Below are 20,146 nucleotides of genomic sequence, written 5' to 3' on the forward strand. Positions count from 1 at the left end.
TTAATAAGGAAGAGCTTTATCATGAGGAGCTGGCTCAAATGATTATGAAGGTTGGGAAGTCCCACCATGTTCTGTCTTCAAGCTGGAGACTCAGGTTGAGCCTCAAAGCCCAAGAACTGGGTGAGCCAGTGGTGTAAACCCCAGTGCAGGGGCACGAGAAGACTAGTGTCTCAGCTCAAATGCGCAAGCAGGAAGCAAAAGGGGTGAATTCCTCCTTCCTCCAGTTTTTGTTCTATTCAAGCCCTCAATGGATTGGATGGTGTGCACCCATATTGGGGAGGTCAGTCTACTTTACTGAGTCCACCGATTCAAATGCTAATCTCATCTGGAGGAACCATCACAGACCCAGAAATAATGTTAATTTTGGCCCGGTCAAGTTGACACATAAAATTAACCATTACAATTGGGAATCATGGTGTTAGAGTTCAAGTTGGGTAGAGAAAAACAGACACTAACTACCCAGATGACAAGACTCAGAAGACCATGACTCCATCCTCACTCAATCAGTTACTCTCTCTATCATTGTTTCCTTTCCTCTGAATTGGGAGTGAGAATACATGCCCCTGTTTCCCTCACATGGTTGTTGTACTGCTCAATAGGATAATATCTGTGGAAGGCACTCTGTACACCACTACACACAGGAAGAGAGCACCAATATTTAACATGAACCAAAGAGCATTTGAAATGATATTAACTCTCAGGAGACAGGATGTTCTTTGGCTGGGAAGGCGGTAATCCCTCCCCTCAGCGACCTCAGTGAATTTCAGACAGATCTTCAAAGCAGATCAGGTCTCTGCAGCAGAGAGTGGTGAAAATATTCCAAATTCTCTGACCTCCCTAAGCTGGAGAAGGTTGGCATCAAGGACAAAAGCTTTCAATTGCATTGAACATGGCCTGGACAGATTCCAACTGGGTAATTACTTTAAGTTTACTTACAATTTTCCCTTCAACGTCGAAGGGATAGAGCATCCCTCACTTCCTGGACTCATGGACTGTTCACTGTTGCTAGGCATATGTTGAACAGCTGCCCCAGTCACCCACCTCAGCCGACACCGCATTTTAGTAATGAAGTCAGGGCTCCCATCAGGAAAAGACAGGAGCACATTTCTTTGATTAGTGTGCAGGACAAATGTGGCCTCTCTTTGAATGAAAAGGAGAGCGCTGAGCATGTTTTTTCCTCACTCACATCAGAGGCAGGAGGAAACTGAGCAGGATTTTGAGAGGTGCTCTGATATGAATCAAATTAAAATATATTAATGTCATGGTCAATAACCACATCAGTTACTCTTTGATTACGAAGAATACATGCTCTTGAAAACTGGGTGGAAAACAAAATTTAGTCTAAGGAATTGTGTCCTCTGAACATCTTATGTTATAAAACTGAGGATGTTTTTAGGCAGAAAAATGCCTCCAATCTGTAGGGGGTGAAGGCAGGGTCTTTGGCAATGAGGGATTTCACAGGACTCCAGATCAGAAGTTTATTTTGAGTAGTCTCCAGTATGCTACCCCTCTGCCTCTCTCCCACATCTCATTTTCCTCATCATCTAGTTAACATAGTGATTTCAGTGTAGGCGCTTAACTTCTCTGAGCAGCAGGTTCTTTCATCCACAAAACAGGGATAATATTGGTGCCTATCTTGGAGGGCTCTTGTGACAAATAAAAGACTTTAAGACTCCTGACACATGGAAGGAGCTCAATAAATGTTAGCAATTCTTACTACTATTGTTATTATTCATCTTTCAGGTCTTAGTTTAAACATCACTTTCTTTGTTACCACTAACTTCTGCCCCTGTTCCAAGACTAGGTTAGACAAATGGCTTTATGCTTCCACAGAACACCCTGCATTCCCTATAAAAAGAAATAACATTTTTTGAGTATATGCCAACTTTTCTGCACTATTTTAATTGTTTTCCATGTATAGACTACTACCCTGTTTTACAAATAAAGGAACTTAAGTACTGAGAATTCATATAGTTCATGAAGGATGGAATTTGAATGTAGATATTTTTATTTCAAAGCTCATATTCTTAACGGTGACATTTATCACATTTTGTGGTGATTGTTCATGTAATTTTCTTTTCTTTGCTAGACAGTAAGCTCTGTGTCTCCACCAGCCCCTCATCCTTTCCAAAGCAACTACTAAATTATGTGTGGTCTCCCTCTCTCCAAAACCCATTGAGGCCCACAACTTTCTTAACTTTTGACTCCTCAGTTTCACCTCAACCAGTAACATCTTTCTCTGTGTTCTCCATTTCAAGGTCAGTTTAATCAATAGTGCCCTTGCTGACAACTAGATATGCTCTCATCCTTCTGACCATGTACCATACTGTGTCAGTCAGGAGTTTTGATTGCAAGTGATAGAAAGCATCTCTGATAATTGTAACCAGAAAGGGCATAGACTGGAAAGATATGAAGGGCTCAGAGAATTGATGAGATCAGGAATAGACTTAGAAAATTAGAAGGGACGAAGGATCCTATTACTCTCACTGCAGTGTCCACCAATCCTTACCTCCCTGCCTTATGTGTTCAGGATTCAAAATCCTAGAGTCTGATTGAGCATAGGGCCCAGTGCCTATTTTCCAGGATGGCAAAATATGGGATGAACCAGGATCTGGGTTCTTTTAGCTTCTATGATGGAAAGTGGTAGTGGAAGTCACTGTGAACCATCCATGCCCAAGACCACATACACACAGGTAGAAGGATATTTCCTCACAGATTAGGAGAATGGATGCTTGGCAGCAAAAAACCATATTTGTCCACTGCACATTTTAGTTGTTACCTGTGGTCACCTCCACCAAACTGTCATTTCCCAATTCCATTTTCACAAGATCAGAAAGGCTCTCAGAATTCAGCCCAGGTTCACTAATATACTAGGTGATCTCACTTAAGCTTCCTTGTGCTGAGTCCTTTGTGTCCTTTTGATTCCTATACTATATGCGCTATGGAGACCTGCTGGTTCCCCAGGCTGAACACAGGCCTTCAAAATTGAGGGTAGGGAATGCCTTTGGGCTGTCACAATTATCCCATCTTATTTACACTTCTCTTTTCAGAAATGGCTTGGTGTCTGACTACATTGGACCAGTAGTCTTTACTTGTCTGCACTCTTATGATGATTATTTCCACTCCCCTGACTTTGTGGTTCTAGACCTAGTTCATGAGTCTTATGTAGCTTCACTCTGGCTTACGAGATCTCGTGGGATTCCGTATCCAAACCCATTTGCACCATGTCTTAAGCCTGTACATTGTCCCTGCTGGCTCAATCCTTTTGGAGTTCCCAAACTCATGTTGATGGTGATAGGAGAAATTGATTTAATATGACTCTTGTAACTAGTTAGAGGCCCAAGATCAGTCATGTTTTTAAGTCCCAGTCATCTCTCTCCCAAATTCTAATAAATGGTCTACTCTACCTCTTCCTCAAGAACTAATCTTCAGAATGAATCTCAATTCTAGTGTAAAGCTTTTGACTTGTTCCCTTTGTGCCAGATCTGTTTGGTAATACCTTAGTGGTTTCTAGGACTGTGAACTTGTGTTAGATCCTGACTTTGATCTTGAGCCCTGCTGGCTTCGACATATTTCTCTGGTGCCACCTGCTTGTTTGTTGATGCCAAAGGCCAAGCATACTTTTTTTTTTAATATTCAGCCAATATTTAATTATTTATTTATTATTAATCACCATACATTATGTCATTAGTTTTTGATGTAGTGTTCCATGATTCATTGTTTGCGTATAACACCCAGTGCTCCATTCAATACATGCCCTCTTAAATACCCATCACCAGGCTAACCCATCCCCCCACCCCCCTCCCGTCTAAAATCCTCAGTTTGTTTCTCAGAGTCCATAGTCTCTCATGGTTCATCTCCCCCTCCGATTTCCCCCCCTTCATTTTTCCCTTCCTACTCTCTTCTTCTTCTTCTTCTTCTTTTTAACATATAATGTATTATTTGTTTCAGAGGTACAGGTCTGTGATTCAGCAGTTTTACACAATTCACAGCACTCACCATAGCACATACCCTCCCCAATGTCTATCACCCAGCCACCCCATCCCTCCCACCCCCCACCACTCCAACAACCCTCAGTTTGTTTCCTGAGATTAAGAATTCCTCATATCAGTGAGATCATATGATACATGTCTTTCTCTGATTGACTTATTTCGCTTAGCATAATACCCTCTAGTTCCATCCATGTTGTTGCAAATGGCAAGATTTCGGGGTTTTTTTTTGATGGCTGCATAATATTCCATTGTATATATATATATACCACATCTTCTTTATCCATTCATCTGTCGATGGACATCTTGGCTCTTTCCATAGTTTGGCTATTGTGGACATTGCTGCTATAAACATTGGGGTGCAGGTGCCCCTTCGGATCACTACATTTGTATCTTTGGGGTAAATACGCAGTAGTGCAATTGCTGGATTGTATGGTAGCTCTATTTTCAACTTTTTGAGGAACTGCCATACTGTTTTCCAGAGTGGTTGCACCAGCTTGCATTCCCACCAACAGTGTAGGAGGTTTCCCCTTTCTCTGGATCCCTGCCAACATCTGTCATTTCCCGACTTGTTAATTTTAGCCATTCTGACTGGTGTGAGGTGGTATCTCATTGAGGTTTTGGTTTGGATTTCCCTGATGCCAAGTGATGTTGAGCACTTTTTCATGTGTCTGTTGGCCATTTAGATGTCTTCTTTGGAAAAATATCTGTTCATGTCTTCTGCCCATTTCTTGATTGGATTATTTGTTCTTTGGGTGTTGAGTTTAAGAAGTTCTTTATAGGTTTTCGATACTAGCCCTTTATCTGATATGTCATTTGCAAATATCTTCTCCCATTCTGTTGGTTGTCTTTTGGTTTTGTTGACTGTTTCCTTTGCTGTGCAAAAGCTTTTTATCTTGAAGTCCCAATAGTTCACTTTTGCCCTTTCTTCCCTTGCCTTTGGCGATGTTTCTAGGAAGAAGTTGCTGTGGCTGAGGTCAAAGAGGTTGCTGCCTGTGTTCTCCTCTAGGATGTTGATGGACTCCTGTCTCACATTTAGGTCTTTCAACTATTATGAGTCTATTTTTGTGAGTGGTGTAAGGAAATGGTCCAGTTTCATTCTTCTGCATGTGGCTGTCCAATTTTCCCAACACCATTTGTTGAAGAGACTGTCTTTTTTCCATTGGAAATTCTTCCCTGCTTTGTCGAAGATGAGTTGACCATAGAGTTGAGGGTCCATTTCTGGGCTCTCTATTCTGTTCCATTGATCTATGTGTCTGTTTTTGTGCCAGTACCATACTGTCTTGATGATGACAGCTTTGTAATGGAGCTTGAAGTCCGGCATTGTGATGCCGCCAGCTTTGCTTTTCTTTTTCAACATTCCTCTGGCTATTCGGGGTTCTTTTCTGGTTCCATACAAATTTTAGGATTATTTGTTCCATTTCCTTGAAAAAAGTGGATGGCATTTTGATAGGGATTGCATTAAATGTGTAGATCGCTCTAGGTAGCATTGACATCTTCACAATATTTGTTCTTCCAATCCATGAGCATGGAAGGTTTTTCCATTTCTTTGTGTCTTCTTCAATTTCTTTCCTGAGTATTTTATAGTTTTCTGAGTACAGATCCTTTGCCTCTTTGGTTAGATTTATTCCTAGGTATCTTATGGTTTTGGGTGCAATTGTAAATGGGATCAACTCCTTAATTACTCTTTTTCTGTCTTGTTGTTGGTGTGTAGGAATGCCACTGATTTCTGTGCATTGATTTTATATCCTGCCACTTGACTGAATTCCTGTATGAGTTCTAGCAGTTTTGGGGTGGAGTCTTTTGGGTTTTCCACACAAAGTATCATATCATCTGCAAAGAGTGAGAGTTTGACTTCCTCTTTGCCGATTTGGATGCCTTTGATTTCTTTTTGTTGTCTGATTGCTATGGCTAGGACTTCTAATACTATGTTGAACAGCATTGGTGATAGTGTACAACCCTGCTGTGTTCCTGACCATAGGGGGAAAACTCTCAGTTTTTCCCCATTGACAGTGATATTTGCTGTGGGTTTTTCATAGATGGCTTTTATGATATTGAGGTATGTACCCTTTATCCCTACACTGTGAAGAGTTTTAATCAAGAAAGGATGCTGTATTTGTCAAATGCTTTTTCTGCATCTATTGAGAGGATCATATGGTTCTTGTTCTTTCTTTTATTAACGTATTGTATCACATTGATTTGCGGATGTTGAACCAACCTTGCAGCCCAGGGATAAATCCCTCTTGGTCGTGGTGAAGAATCCTTTTAATGTACTGTTGGATCCTATTGGTGAGTATTTTGGTGAGAATTTTTGCATCCATGTTCATCAAGGATATTGGTCTGTAATTCTCCTTTTGATGGGGTCTTTGGTTTGGGGTGGTAATGGTGGCCTCATAAAACGAGTTTGGAAGTTTTCCTTCCATTTCTATTTTTTGGAACAGTTTCAGAAGATTAGGTATTAATTCACCTTTAAATGTTTGGTAAAATTTCCCTGGGAAGCCGTCTGGCCCTGGGCTTTTGTTTGTTGGGAGATTTTTGATGACTGCTTCAATTTCCATAATGGTTATATGTCTGTTCATGTTTTCTCTTTCTTCCTGGTTCAGTTTTGGTAGTTGATATATCTCTAGAAATGCATCCATTTCTTCCAGGTTATCTAATTTGCTGGTATATAGTTACTCATAATATGTTCTTATAATTGTTTGCATTTCTTTGGTGTTGGTTGTGATCACTCCTCTTTCATTCATGATTTTATTTATTTGGGTCATTTCTGTTTTCTTTTTGATAAGTCTGGCAAGGGGTTTATCAAATCAATCTTGTTAATTCTTTCAAAGAACCAGCTCCTAGTTTTGTTGATCTGTTCTACTGTTATTTTGGTTTCTACTTCATTGATTTCTGCTCTGATCTTTATTATTTCTCTTCTTGGGCTGAGTTTAGGCTTTATTTGCTGCTCTTTTTCCAGCTCCTTCAGGTGTAGGGTTAGGTTGTGTATTTGAGACCTTTCTTGTTTCTGGAAAAAGGCTTGTATTGCTATACACTTTCCTCTCAGGACTGTCTTTGCTGTATCCCAAAGATTTTGAACAGTTGTGTTTTCATTTTCATTGGTTTCCAAGAATTTTTTAAATTCTTCTTTAGTTTCCTGGTTGACCCATTCATTCTTTAGTAGGATGCTCTTTAGCCTCCATGTATTTGAGTTCTTTCCAACTTTCCTCTTGTGACTGAATTCTAGTTTCAAAGCATTGTGGTCTGAAAATAGGCAGGGAATGATCCCAGTCTTTTGGTACTGGTTGAGACCTGATATGTGACCTAGGATGTGATCTATTCTGGAGAATGTTCCATGGGCACTAGAGAAGAATGTGTATTCTGTTGCTTTGGGATGGAATGTTCTGAATATATCTGTGAAGTCCATTTGGTCCAGTGAGTCATTTAAAGTCTTTATTTCCTTGTTGATCTTTTGCTTAGACGATCTGTCCATTTGAGTGAGGGGGGTGTTAATTTCAGTGAGGGGGGTGTTAAAGTCCCCCACTATTATTGTATTGTTGTCGATGTGTTTCTTTGCTTTTGGTTTTAATTGGCTTATATAATTGGCTGCTCCCATATTAGGGGCTTAGATATTTACAATTGTTAGATCTTCTTGTTGGATAGACCCTTTAAGTAGTATATAGTGTCCTTCCTCATCTCTTATTATAGTCTTTGGTTTAAAATCTAATTTGTCTGATATAAGGATTGCCACCCCAGCTTTCTTTTGGTGTCCATTAGCATGGTAAATCGTTTTCCACCCCCTCACGTTCAATCTGGAGGTGTCTTTGGGTCTAAAATGAGTCTTTTGCAGACAGCATATCGGTGAGTCTTGTTTTTTTATCCAATCTGATAGCCTGTGTCTTTTGATTGGGGCATTTAGCCCATTTACATTCAGTGTAAGTATTGAAAGATATGAATTTAGTCCAATTGTATGCCTGTAAGGTGGCTGTTACTGTATATTGTCTGTGTTTCTTTCTGGTCTATGTTGCTTTTAGGCTCTCTCTCTGCTTAGAGGACCCCTTTCAATATTTCTTGTAGGGCTGGTTTCATGTTTGTAAATTCCTTTGATTTTTGTTTGTCCGGGAAGATTTTGTTCTCTCCTTCTATTTTTAGTGACAGCCTAGTTGGATATAGTATTCTTGGCTGCATATTTTTCTCATTTAGTGCTCTGAGTATATCATGCCAGTCCTTTCTGGCCTACCAGGTCTCTGTGGACAGGTCTGTTGTCAATCTAATGTTTCTACCATGGCAGGTTACAGACCTCTTGTCCCAAGCTGCTTTCAGGATTTTCTCTTTGTCTCTGAGACTCATAAGTTTTACTATTAGATGTTGGGGTGTTGACCTATTTTTATTGATTTTGAGAGGGGTTCTCTGTGCCTCCTGGATTTTGATGCCTGTTTCCTTCCTCAAATTAGGGAAGTTCTCTGCTATAATTTGCTCCAATATACCTTCTGCCCCCCTCTCTTTCTTCTTCTTCTGGGATCCCAATTATTCTAATATTGTTTTGTCTTATGGTATCACTTATCTCTCCAATTCTACCCTTGTGATCCAGTAGTTATTTCTCTTTTTCTCAGCTTCCTTCTTTTCCATCATTTGGTCTTCTATATCACTAATTCTCTCTTCTGCCTCATTTGTCCTAGGAGTTAGAGCCTTCTTTTTTGATTGCACCTCATTAATAGCCTTTTTGATTTCGACTTGGTTAGATTTTAGTTCTTTTATTTCTCCAGAAAGGGTCTCTCTAGTATCTTCCATGCTTTTTTCAAGCCCTGCTAGTATCTTTATAATCGTCATTCTGAACTCTAGTTCTGACATCTTACTAATGTCCGTATTGATTAGGTCCCTGACCATTGGTACTGCCTCTTGTTCTTTTTGAGGTGACTTTTTCTGTCTTGTCATTTTGTCCAGAGGAGAATAGATGAATGAGAGAACAATATGCTAACAGGTTACAACGACCCCAGAAAAAGATACACTAAACAAATCAGAAGAGGCCTGAAACTGGGGGAAGAGAAAGGGAAAGAAAGAAAGTGAAAAGAAAAAAGAAAAAGAAAAAGATCAAACAAACAAACAAAAAACAGAGTATGATCAAATATGATCAGACTGCTGTAAAGATCACACACTAGGTTTTGGGCATATTTTGGTCTGTTAAACGAAACTGCCTCCCAAATTTTTAAAGGAAGAAAAACTTATATATATACAAAAATAAGGGTAAATACGATGAAGGGATGGAATATGACTGTAAAGATGAAAATTATAAAAGAATTTATAAAAGGAATTTATAAGAAGTTGGTTGAAAAAAGAAAGAAGAGAAATAAAAGGAGAGGATGTGATCAGACAGGAGACTAGAACAAAGCCATACACTAGAGATTTAGGGTATATTTTGGTCTGTTAGAAGAAACTGTATCCCCAAATTAAAAAAATTAAAAAAAATATTTTTTTTGGTTTCTTTTTTGAGTATGGATCAGCAGATGAAATTCTTTTTTTTTAAAAAGATTTTATTTATTTATTTATTTGAGAGATAGACAGAAAGAGCATGAGAGGGGAGAGGGTCAGAGGGAGAAGCAGGCTCCCTGCTGAGCTGGGAGCCCGATGTGGGACTTGATCCCAGGACTCCGGGATCATGACCCGAGCCAAAGGCAGTCGCCTAACCAGCTGAGCCACCCAGGTGCCCCTGTATCCCCAAATTTTAAAAAGAGTACAACTTTATATATATATATATATATATATATATATATATATATATATGGTTAACTACTATGAAGGGTAGAATATGACTCTAAAAATGAAAAATAAAAAAGATTTTTTAAAAAAGGGATTGATAAGATGTTGGTTGAAAAGGGAAAAAGAAAAATTAAAAAAAAAAGAAAATTAAAAAAATTAACTTTGAAAGACTAAAGTATCATGGGGAAAAAGCCATGAATTCTATGTGCAGTATTCCCCTAGCGCTGGAGTTCTGCCATACTCATTGATCGGTAAACTTGGTTTTTTGGCTGGCTGTTCTTGCTGATCTTTGGGGGGAGGGGTCTATTGCCGTGGTTCCCAAATGTCTTTGCCAGAGGCGGAATTGCCCTGCCCTTGCCTGTCTGGGCTAAGTAATCTGCTCGGGTTTGCTCTCCGGAGCTTTTGTTCCCTGCAAGTTTTCCGTTCAGCTTTGGAAGACAAGAGTGAAAATGGCGGCCTCCCAATCTCTGCCCCGGAGGAGCCGAGAACTGGGGCCCCACTCCTCAGTGCACCCCCAGAGAAAAGCAGTCAGTCACTCCTGTCTCCCCAGTCTCTGGCCGCACTCCGTGCTCACCGGCCTGTGACTGAGCATTTCTATCTCTGGCACCCGACCCCGTGTGGAGTCTCCAAACCCAGCAGATCCCTGCGGTGCACTCCAGCACTGCTCCTCCTGGGGGAGGAAGGGGAGTCTGCCCAGATCTGCTGCTTGTTGCGACTGTGTGGCGGATCATGGTTTATGGCAACCCCGATCTGTGAGCCCGCGCCTCGGCTCCATCTCTGCAGCCAGCTTCCCTGCTCCCATACCTGGGAGCTCTGCTGCACTCAGGCACCCCCGGTCTTTCTGTGACCCCCGAGTGTCCCAAGACCACACTGTTCCAGAGAGGGTTCCACCCTCCGCTTAGCCACTGGAGCGACGTCCCTCAGTGGAGCCGACTTCTTAAAAGTTCTGATTTTGTGCTCCGTTGCTCTATCACTTGCCAGAAGTGGCCATTGGAGGCCCCCTCCCCCGCCATCTATCTTCTCGAATATCTCCTCGGAATCACCTCTCCGCACGTCCTACCTTCCAGAAAGCGGTCGCTTTTCTGTTCAAGCGTACTTTTAAAATGTTCTAGGAGGAAAATAGTTGCAGTTGTGGATGGTTTGATAAAAATATAGCCAAACATCCTGGGATGTTGTGAAATAACCGGGTACTCTGAACTTCACTAGTTAGAACTCTGATCCCTATCTCCTTTTCTGTTTTCTTTGAAGCTTCTGTTCCAGTCTTCACTATTCAGCTTGGTCTTTACCTTGGTGCTGAGCATTTCTCTCATATATGCTGGGGTCTGATTTAACACTCCTCTGGGTTTTATTTTTCTTCTTTTCTCTACTACTCTGCCATAGGGTGCACTTGGAAATGCCTTTGCCTTCCCTGTCAGTGTTCTTCATTAGCCTGTCTGGGAGAAACCAGCCCAATCACGGTGGAAGGTTTTATGTCATGTGTCCCTCATATATCTGCCCTGTTTTGCTGAATACAAGGACATCTGACAGACCATGATCCAAGAAAGGACACTTCTGCATATTAGCTCTTCCAAACCTTCTCCACTCTCCTTAAGTTTCCCACATTAGCAGTCCTCTTTTGCTCTCAGCAAATGGCCTCGCTCTGTGCTTTTCTGAGACTATGGGAGCCATCTGTCAGTTTCTCCTTTTCCACCTGCTTCTTCAAAGTTTCTGCCTTTATCCTTCTCCTATCTTTGGAGGAGGAGTCACCCTTTGCTAAGCTCACTCCTGGCCCCAGTAGGTACTGCTGGTTTCTATCTCCTCTTTCAGAATGATGTTCTATCTGCTTTTCCTGGGCATTTTCAGTCTCTCTTCCTCTCTGTGGGAAAATTCCCATCTGCCTTTAAACAAGCTTGATCTAGTGCCTCCAAAAGAGTGGTCCCCTGTTCTCTCCTTGCCAAACTTCTTGAATATGTGGGCTCCACCCACAGACTGAGTTCTCTCACTACTGTGTCCCTCCAAATGCCCTGCAGTCTGGCTTCTATTGTCACCAAATTTGGAAGTTCCTCTCTGAGTTCACTGTTAACCTCTTAACTGCCAAGCATAAAGGCACAGTCTCAGATTTTATATCTTTTATCAACAACCCTGGTACTGTTAAAAGTTGATCCCATCTTTCCTGATTGAAACTATTATAATTTTTTCTTATGTTCAGTTTTTGATGTAGTGTTCAGTGATTCATTAGTTGCATATAACATGCAGTGCTCATCACAACACATGCCCTCCTTGATGCCAATCACCTCACTACCCCATCTCGCCCCCCAACTCCCTTCTGTAACCCTCAGTTTGTTTTCTGGAGTTCAGAGTCTCTCATGGTTTGTCTCCCTCTCTGATTTTTTCCCACTCAGTTTTCCCTCCCTTCCCCTATGGTCCTCCTTGCTATTCCTTATGTTCCAAATATGACTGAAACCATATGATAATTGTCTTTCTCTGGTTGACTTATTTCACTTAGCATAATTCCCTCCAGTTCCATCTTTGTTGAAGCAAAAGGTAGGTATTCATCCTTTTTGATGGTTGAGTAATACCCCATTGTATATATGAACCATATCTTCTTTATTCATTCATCTGTTGAAGGACATCTCATCTCCTCCCACAGTTTGGCTGTTGTGGACATTGCTGCTGTGAACACTGGGATGCATATGCCCCTTCTTTTCACTACATCTGTATCTTTGAGGTAAACACCTAGTAGTGCAATTGCTGGGTCATAGGGTAGCTCTATTTTTAATGTCTTGAGGAACCTCCATAGTGTTTTCCAGAGTGGCTGTACCAGCTTGCATTCCCACCAACAGTGTAAGAGGGTTCTCCTTTCTCCACATCCTCACCAACATTTGTTGTTACTGTTTTGTTAATTTTTGCCATTCTAACTGGTGTAACGTGGTATCTCATTGTGGTTTTGATTTGTATTTACCTGATGGCTGGTGATGTTGAGCATTTTTTCATGTGTCTGTTAGCCATTTGTATGTCTTCTTTGGAGAAGTGTCTGTTCATATCTTGTGCCCATTTCTAGACTGGATTACTTGTTTTTTGGGTGTTGAGTTTGAGAAGTTCTTTATAGATCTTGGATACGAACAATTTATCTGAAATGTCATTTGCAAATATCTTCTCCCCTTCTGTGGGTTGCCTGTTAGTTTTGTTGACTGTATCCTTTGCTGTGCAGAAGCTTTTCATCTTGACAAAGTCAAGAAGTTCATTTCTGCTTTTTTTTCCCCTTGCCTTTGGAGACATGTCTTGAAAGAAGTTGCTCTGGCTGATGTCAAAGAAGTTACTGCCCATGTTTTCCTCTAGGATTTTGATGGATTCCTCTCTCTCACTGAGGTCTTTCATCCATTTTGAGTTTATCTTTGTGTATGGTGTAAGAATGGTCCAGTTTCATTCTTCTGCTTGTGGCTCTCCAGTTTTCCTAGCATCATTTACTGAAGAGATGGTTTTCTTTCCATTGGATATTCTTTCCTCATTTCGAAGATTAATTGACCATAGAGTTGAGGGTCCATTTCTGGGCTCTCTATTCTGTTCCATTGTTCTATGTGTCTGTTTTTGTGGCAGTACCATACTGTCTTGATGATGACAGCTTTGTAATAGAGCTTGAAGTCCAGCATTGTGATGCCCCCAGCTTTGGTTTTCTTTTTCAACATTCTCCTGGCAATTCGGGGTCTTTTCTCATTCCATACAAATTTTAGGATTGTTTGTTCCAGCTCTGTGAAAAATGTCAATGGTATTTTGATAGGGATTGCATTGAAAGAGTAGATTGTGCTGGGCAGCATAGACATTTTAACAGTGTTTATTCTTTCAATCTATGAGCATGGAATGTTTTTCCACCTCTTTGTGTCTTCCTCAATTTCTTTCATGTAAGTGTTCTGTAGTTTCTAGAGTATAGATCCTTTACCTCTTTGGTTAGGTTTATTCCTAGGTATCTTATGGTTTTTTTATGCTATTGTAAATGGAATCGATTCCTTAATTTCTCTTTCTTCAGTTACGTTGTTAGTGTATAGAAGTGTAACTGATTTCTGTGCATTGATTTTTGTATCCTGCCACGTTGCTGAGTTGCTGTATGAGTTCTAGTAATTGGGGGTTGGACTCTTTTGGGTTTTCCACATAAAGTATCATGTCATCTGTGAAGAGAGAGAATTTGACTTCTTTGCCAATTTGAATGCCTTTTATTTCTTTTTGTTGTCTGATTGCTGAGGCTAGGATTTCTAGTACTGTGTTGACCACCTTATTTTTGTTGAATATTTAAATGCTATTTAGATTTTCCTATGTTCTTTTATCTCTCTTCTTGCCAGCTAGATGTTATGTTCCTTAAGGCTGGGAGCCCTGTGTTATAGATAGATATACATTATTGTTTCAAAAGCACCTAGCATCATGCTATTAGGTGTCTAATAAATATTTTCTAAAGGAAGAATAGCACTATTCTGAGTGAGTTATTCATTCAGTCATTTATTTATTAACAAATGCTTAATATGTGCTCACTATATACAGATTGTTATATGCTGTGATGTAACAACTCATAAGGCAAGCATAATTCCTGCTTTCAGAAAACTTATAGTCCAGTGAGGTGTGTATACACATAATACACAATTATAATACAGACTGGTAAGTGTTCCGATGGGGAAGTACTTAATTGGAGGAGTGGGAGTCAGGGAAGGTTTCCTGGAAGAAATAATGTATAAACTAAGAGTTAGGAAGGCCAAAGGAGGGAAGAGGAAGCAAGTGTTCCTGGAAAAGAGAACAGCATGTTCAGAGGCTAGAGCACATGATATTTTCAAGGAACTTACTGAAGGGAAATTGGAGCCATAGAGTATAGTGTGTGAGGAAGATGAAGCAAATAAGTGTGTGGGTTGAGTCTAAATTAAAACTGGCATTTTACTTCCTTCCCCATTTTTAAGTATTTTACCACTGTTTACTATTTAATCTTTACAACTTTTTGAGTAGTAGGTGGCAGCTGTTTTATAGATGGAGAAACTGAGTTTTGTAGAACTGAAACTCACTAAGTCAATAGGAAGTCTGAAAATATCAGTTCTTGATACAGCTTCCTTTTTTAACTGACCACCTAAGTAACAAGAACAAACAGGGTAAAATATGAAATCATAATTAAAGAAAACCCAACAAAGAGCTGAAGATGCAAAGAAACCTGTGTGAGTTATATTTGAGAATAAAAGAGACCCCTGGTTGTGTTCCTCACTGGGAGAACAGTGGGAAAGTGAGGAATCCACCATAGACAGGTATAAAGAGAAATCAAGCTGACTGTCCATGGATTTTAATGACCACATGGGTGCTGGTGCAGTGGTATCCTCAGTCACGGAATGTGTTAGTACCTACCTGCCAACTCCATCTTGAATCTTCAATAAGCACACAGAAAAAGAATTTCAAAGGTGGGAACTGGGCAAGACAGCTGAGAGAAATTTCCATGATAAACATAGGGTCTTTCCTAAGTGAAAGGCGAGGACCTTCTCCAAGTGCAATGAAGTGGCCTGATGAATGCTGGGGGAGGGCATCTGAACTGAACAAATCCTCCACCTAGATGCATGGGGCCTTTCCTGAGTACAAAGTAATGGCCCACTGAAGACTGTCATCAGGGTAAGAGAATTTATGGAAATCTCTCTAAGGCTCACTGAATCTATCACTGGCTCTTCCCCAGATGCACTGGAGATGCTCCCTGAAAGCTGGGGGAAGAGCAACATGGGTGGAAAAAAATCCCTCCTAGGCACTTCAGGTCTTTACCCATTGCTATAGTTCTCTAAAAACTGGAGACGACATCAGAGTGCAGAGTGATCTCCTGAAGTACAGAAAGTTAAAAGTGGGCCTAAAAACAAAAGAGAACTCCCCAGTGACCCAAAAGCTGGTGGTTAGGCTGCAAAGCAGAGGTCTCTCACTGTTCTGAAAGCTGGTGGCTGGGATACAAAGTGTAAGAAAACCTCTACAGTCTCCCTAGTGTTCTGATCCCAAGCTAGTGCTAAAGGAAAAGTTCTAATCCTGCTCTGAAAATATTTAAATTCAGCTGTAAACTAAATCTAAGTAAAATTGCAACAAAGCCCAGTTTAATACAGATTAGATGGAAACAGACCCTTACAATAGTGGCCTGATGGAAGAAAGGATGCAGTGTTTTCTGGGAACATATATTTACTTTTCAATCCATTTTTTTTTTTTTTTTTACAAAAAGTGTCTGACATAGTAAAAAATTATGGGTCAGTGGAAGAAGCAAGAACATAAGACACATAATCAAAAGAAAAAGAATCAATAGAAGCAGACCCTCAGATGGCCAAAATGTTGAAATTATCAAAGAACTTTAAAATGACTATAATAAATACATTAAAGGGCTTCGTAAAACAAAGGTGAACAACACACAGAAATAAATGGGATATTTCAAGGAGCAATGGAATCTGTAAAAAAGAATCAAGTGGACATGCTAGAAATAAAAAATAAAATAGAAATGAAGAATTTATTCAGTCAGCATTTCAATTATCTATTGCTGCATTATAAGGTGCCACAAGCAGGAGCTTGAAAGAATAACTTAAAGTTTTCTTATTCTGCTGTCTGGGCTGGGCTCAGTTGGGTATTCTTCTGTTCCATGTGGTGTCTGCTGGACCTCAAATTTCCAAGAGGGTTTCTTTACTCATATATTTGGTACTCAAAACTGCAGTTCTTTCACCAATATAGTTTTCCAGAAGAGTTAGTGGCTGACTGGTCTTCCTTCTCTCATTCTGTCAGGCCTCTCCAAGTTGCTGACTTTGGCTTTCTCATGGAATGATGGTCCTCGGATAATTGGGTTTTTAGTATATGGTGCCTGATTTCCAAGACAGAAGATGTGGAAGCCACAAGTTCTCTTAAGGTCTGGACTCATAAGTCCTAGAACATAATTTCTGATGCATTCTTCTGTTCAGAGCAAGTCTCAAGTTCAGCCTAGATGTCACCACTTAATATATGGAGTAGCATGTGTGTACAGGAGAGGAAGAATTGATGGTGCCTATCTTAGAGACCATCTATCACATTCTTCCCTCTGGCCACAATAATTCACTTCCCTCCCATGTGAAAACTACACCACAACCTCCCTTCCAAGGTCACCAAAGTCTCTTCCAATTATGGCATCAGGCTGAACTCCAGCATCTCATGATCTGCATCAAGTCCAGATGTGGATTAGGCTTCTCAAGTGCACTTCTTCTCAATCTGGAGAAAAAGTTACTGCCCCCCCCAACACCCATATCCAACATAAAACAATAAGACAGTGATAGAATAACTGCAGTAGTCACTCCTATTTAAAAAGAGGGAAATGCACATACTGCAATGAGCACTGGGTGTTATATGCAAATAATGAATCATGGAACACTACATCAAAAACTAATGAAGTACTGTATGGTGACTAACATAACATAATAAAAAATAAAAATAAAAAATAAAAATAGGGAAATGTAAGGCATATGGCAGTCAATGGCCCACAGCAATTATAAAATCCAGTTGGGCTTATGTCCACAGTACCCCCCTGCTCTGGGGACTATAGGATAGTCCATGATAAAGGCACAGTTCTGGTCTTTGGGATTGGTCTTCTTCAGCTTTTGGCTCTGTCTTCTGGGATTTGGGCTGGGATCTCTGAGGTATCCTTAGGAAATGGTTTAATTTTTCAAGTGAGTTAGTTTTCTTAGCCTTTTGTATGTCCATAGAAGTTTTCTTTCTTTCTGTGCATCTTAATCTGAACTTGTATTGCCTTTTATAAAATTATCTTTTAAAACTTTGTAAGTATTCCATGAATCTTTTTTTTAAAGATTTATTTATTTGGGAGAGCGAGAATGAGAGAGAGAGAGTACATGGGGGGGAAGGTCAGAGGGAGAAGCAGGCTCCTCACTGAGCAGGGAGCCCAATGCGGGACTCGATCCCGGGACTCTGGGATCATGACCTGAGCCGAAGGTAGTCGCTTAACCAACTGAGCTATCCAGGCGTTATTCTATGACTCTTACTGGGGGTTCATTTCATTTTAGAAAGGCACCTACAGATCTCTATGAGTAGATCTCTTTCCAGTTTGAGCTGCAAATTGGGTGCTTTGGTAAGATGCCTGAAAGATCCTTAGAAGGGTTTTTGTTTACTTGAGGGCATTTGAGACAATGCCATAAATCCTTTTGAACTCTTAACAAGAAGTCTTATAGCCACTCTTAATTTGATCCTTACCTTGAGGCCACATTGTACTGACAATGGTCTTTGCCCTGACTTTATTCTTACTTAAAGAACCTTTGCCAGCTGAAAAAGCTGGGAATTAAAAGAGTACCAGTAGAGTAAATATCTCTGTTCACTGAAATGACTCAGAAGCAATAATAACCCAGCATCTATGAGCACCCCTAGTACCTAGCCTGTGTTCCCTAAATACTATTCTTAATTCAAAGAAAGGACTCCTTGGAGAAATGGCTGATTCCAAGTTTAGAGCAATAATTGTACAAGATTATTTTGAGCATGATGTTGTGCCAGAAAACTGGCAAGCTATCAAAGACTAATGGATCACAATGGTGAGAATGTGGAGAAATTAGAACCATTGTACACTGCTGGTGGTAAAATGGTTCAATTGCTGTGAAAAACAACTTGGCAGTTCCTCAAAAAGTTAAACATAGAATTACCAATGACTTAGCAGTTCCACTCCTAGGTATATAGTCAAAAGAATCAAAAACTGGGACTTAAACAGATACATGTATGCCATTGTTTATTGCAACATTATTTACAACAGCCAAAAGGTGGAAACATTTCAAGTGTATGTTGACAGATGAATTGATAAACGAAATGTGGTCTGTACATACAATGAAACATTATTCAACCATAAAAATGAGTGAACATAGATGGATACATACTACAACATAGATGAATCTTGAAAATATTTTTTTTAAAGATTTTATTTATTTGACAGAGACACAGTGAAGGAACACAAACATTGTTAAGTGAACTAAACCAGACACAAAAGGACAAATATTGTATGATTCTTCTTATATGAAATATCTGGAATTGTGAAACTCATAGAAACATAGATTATTGGTTATTCAGAGGCTCTAAGTATAGATGAAGAATTATTGTTTATTGGGTACAGAGTTTCTGTTTGGAATAATGGAAAGGTTTTGAAGTAGATAGTGGTGATTATTTCACAACATTGTGAATGTAATAAATACCACTGTACATTTAAAAATGGATAAAATGGCAAAATTTATGATATATATGTATTATACCACAGTAAAAATATTTTTAAAAAGCTAATGGTCATGTCAAAAGAACAATGAAACCAACTTGTAGAGCTTACATGGGGAAAGTTGATCATTAACCACATTTAATTGAAACACATGAAACATACAAGAACCCATGACTTCAAACTGTTAATACAAAAGTGGTCACTATTGGGCCTTTCTAGGGCACAATTCATTACTCTGAAGATTGGTTTAAAAAAATGGGTAAGAGTTAAGCCATTATCTTGCCTTTGCTGTAGGAACTGTATTCAGGAAAATCAATGACTGATAAAGACAGGTTCTTCTTTACAGAATTCCAGTTAATGGAATTGAAAATTCCCATTTGCAACCTCTAATGAGACAATGGGTCATCAATTGATCAGGTGATGCACAATTTTTAGGTGAAAGTTTAATGAAGAATATTATAATAGAGTGAACCACTGACCCCATTGTTTAATCTTAGCCTCACTAAAAATGGGACTCCAAATACCATGTACCTTATGATATGATGCAATAAAAAATATACAGCACCATCTATGAATGCTTTTCACTTTTAAAAAACCCTGAACTTGAATCTCATCAAACTTCCAGCTTTGACCTCCACTTTACAGGAAATATGGAGGATAGAAGAACAAGTCCAATAACACCATGAGGAAGCAATCAACCAAATTTGGAATATAGGACTTTTTAGAGAAGAACAAATGACCCAGTTTTACCAACTGTTCTGGGAAAAAGGATGAGAGTGTTATAAAATAAAACCTACCAACCAAATGCAATGTGTGCACCTTGTTTAGATGTTGAATAGAACAACCAGTTGTAAACTGACAACTTTGAGACAATCCAGGAAATTTGAAATGTTTACATGTTTGATGGTAATAAATACGTGTCAATTTTTTTAGGTTTAATAATGGTGTAGTGGTTATATGGGCATAGATAGATAGGTGATGTTCTTATCAGCTAGAAATCCATACCAAATAATTTTGGGGTTGAATGGCATGCTGTCTTGGTTTTGCTTCAAAATATTCTAGGAAAAACAAAAACAACCAATTTGGGGAAATAGATAAAACAAGATTGGTAAAATATTGATTGTTACTAAAGGAAAATGTGTGTGTGGGTTCATTATATTTTTTCTGACTTAGTGTTTAAACACAATAAAAAGTTTTCCAAAAATTGCATATCTTTTTCTTGAACAAGACAATACAA

At 39.5% G+C, this 20,146-nt stretch overlaps 1 long non-coding RNA gene across 1 annotated transcript in view; it reads left to right on the forward strand.

Moving 5' to 3' along the window:
- Positions 1–20,146, forward strand: part of LOC113933710 — a 113,525-nt gene that overhangs the window by 43,932 nt on the left and 49,447 nt on the right. The gene's annotated exons all lie outside the window — the stretch shown is intronic.

Source organism: Zalophus californianus, chromosome 10, assembly GCF_009762305.2.
Source record: "Zalophus californianus isolate mZalCal1 chromosome 10, mZalCal1.pri.v2, whole genome shotgun sequence".
In the NCBI taxonomy this organism is placed as follows: Eukaryota; Metazoa; Chordata; class Mammalia; order Carnivora; family Otariidae; genus Zalophus; species Zalophus californianus.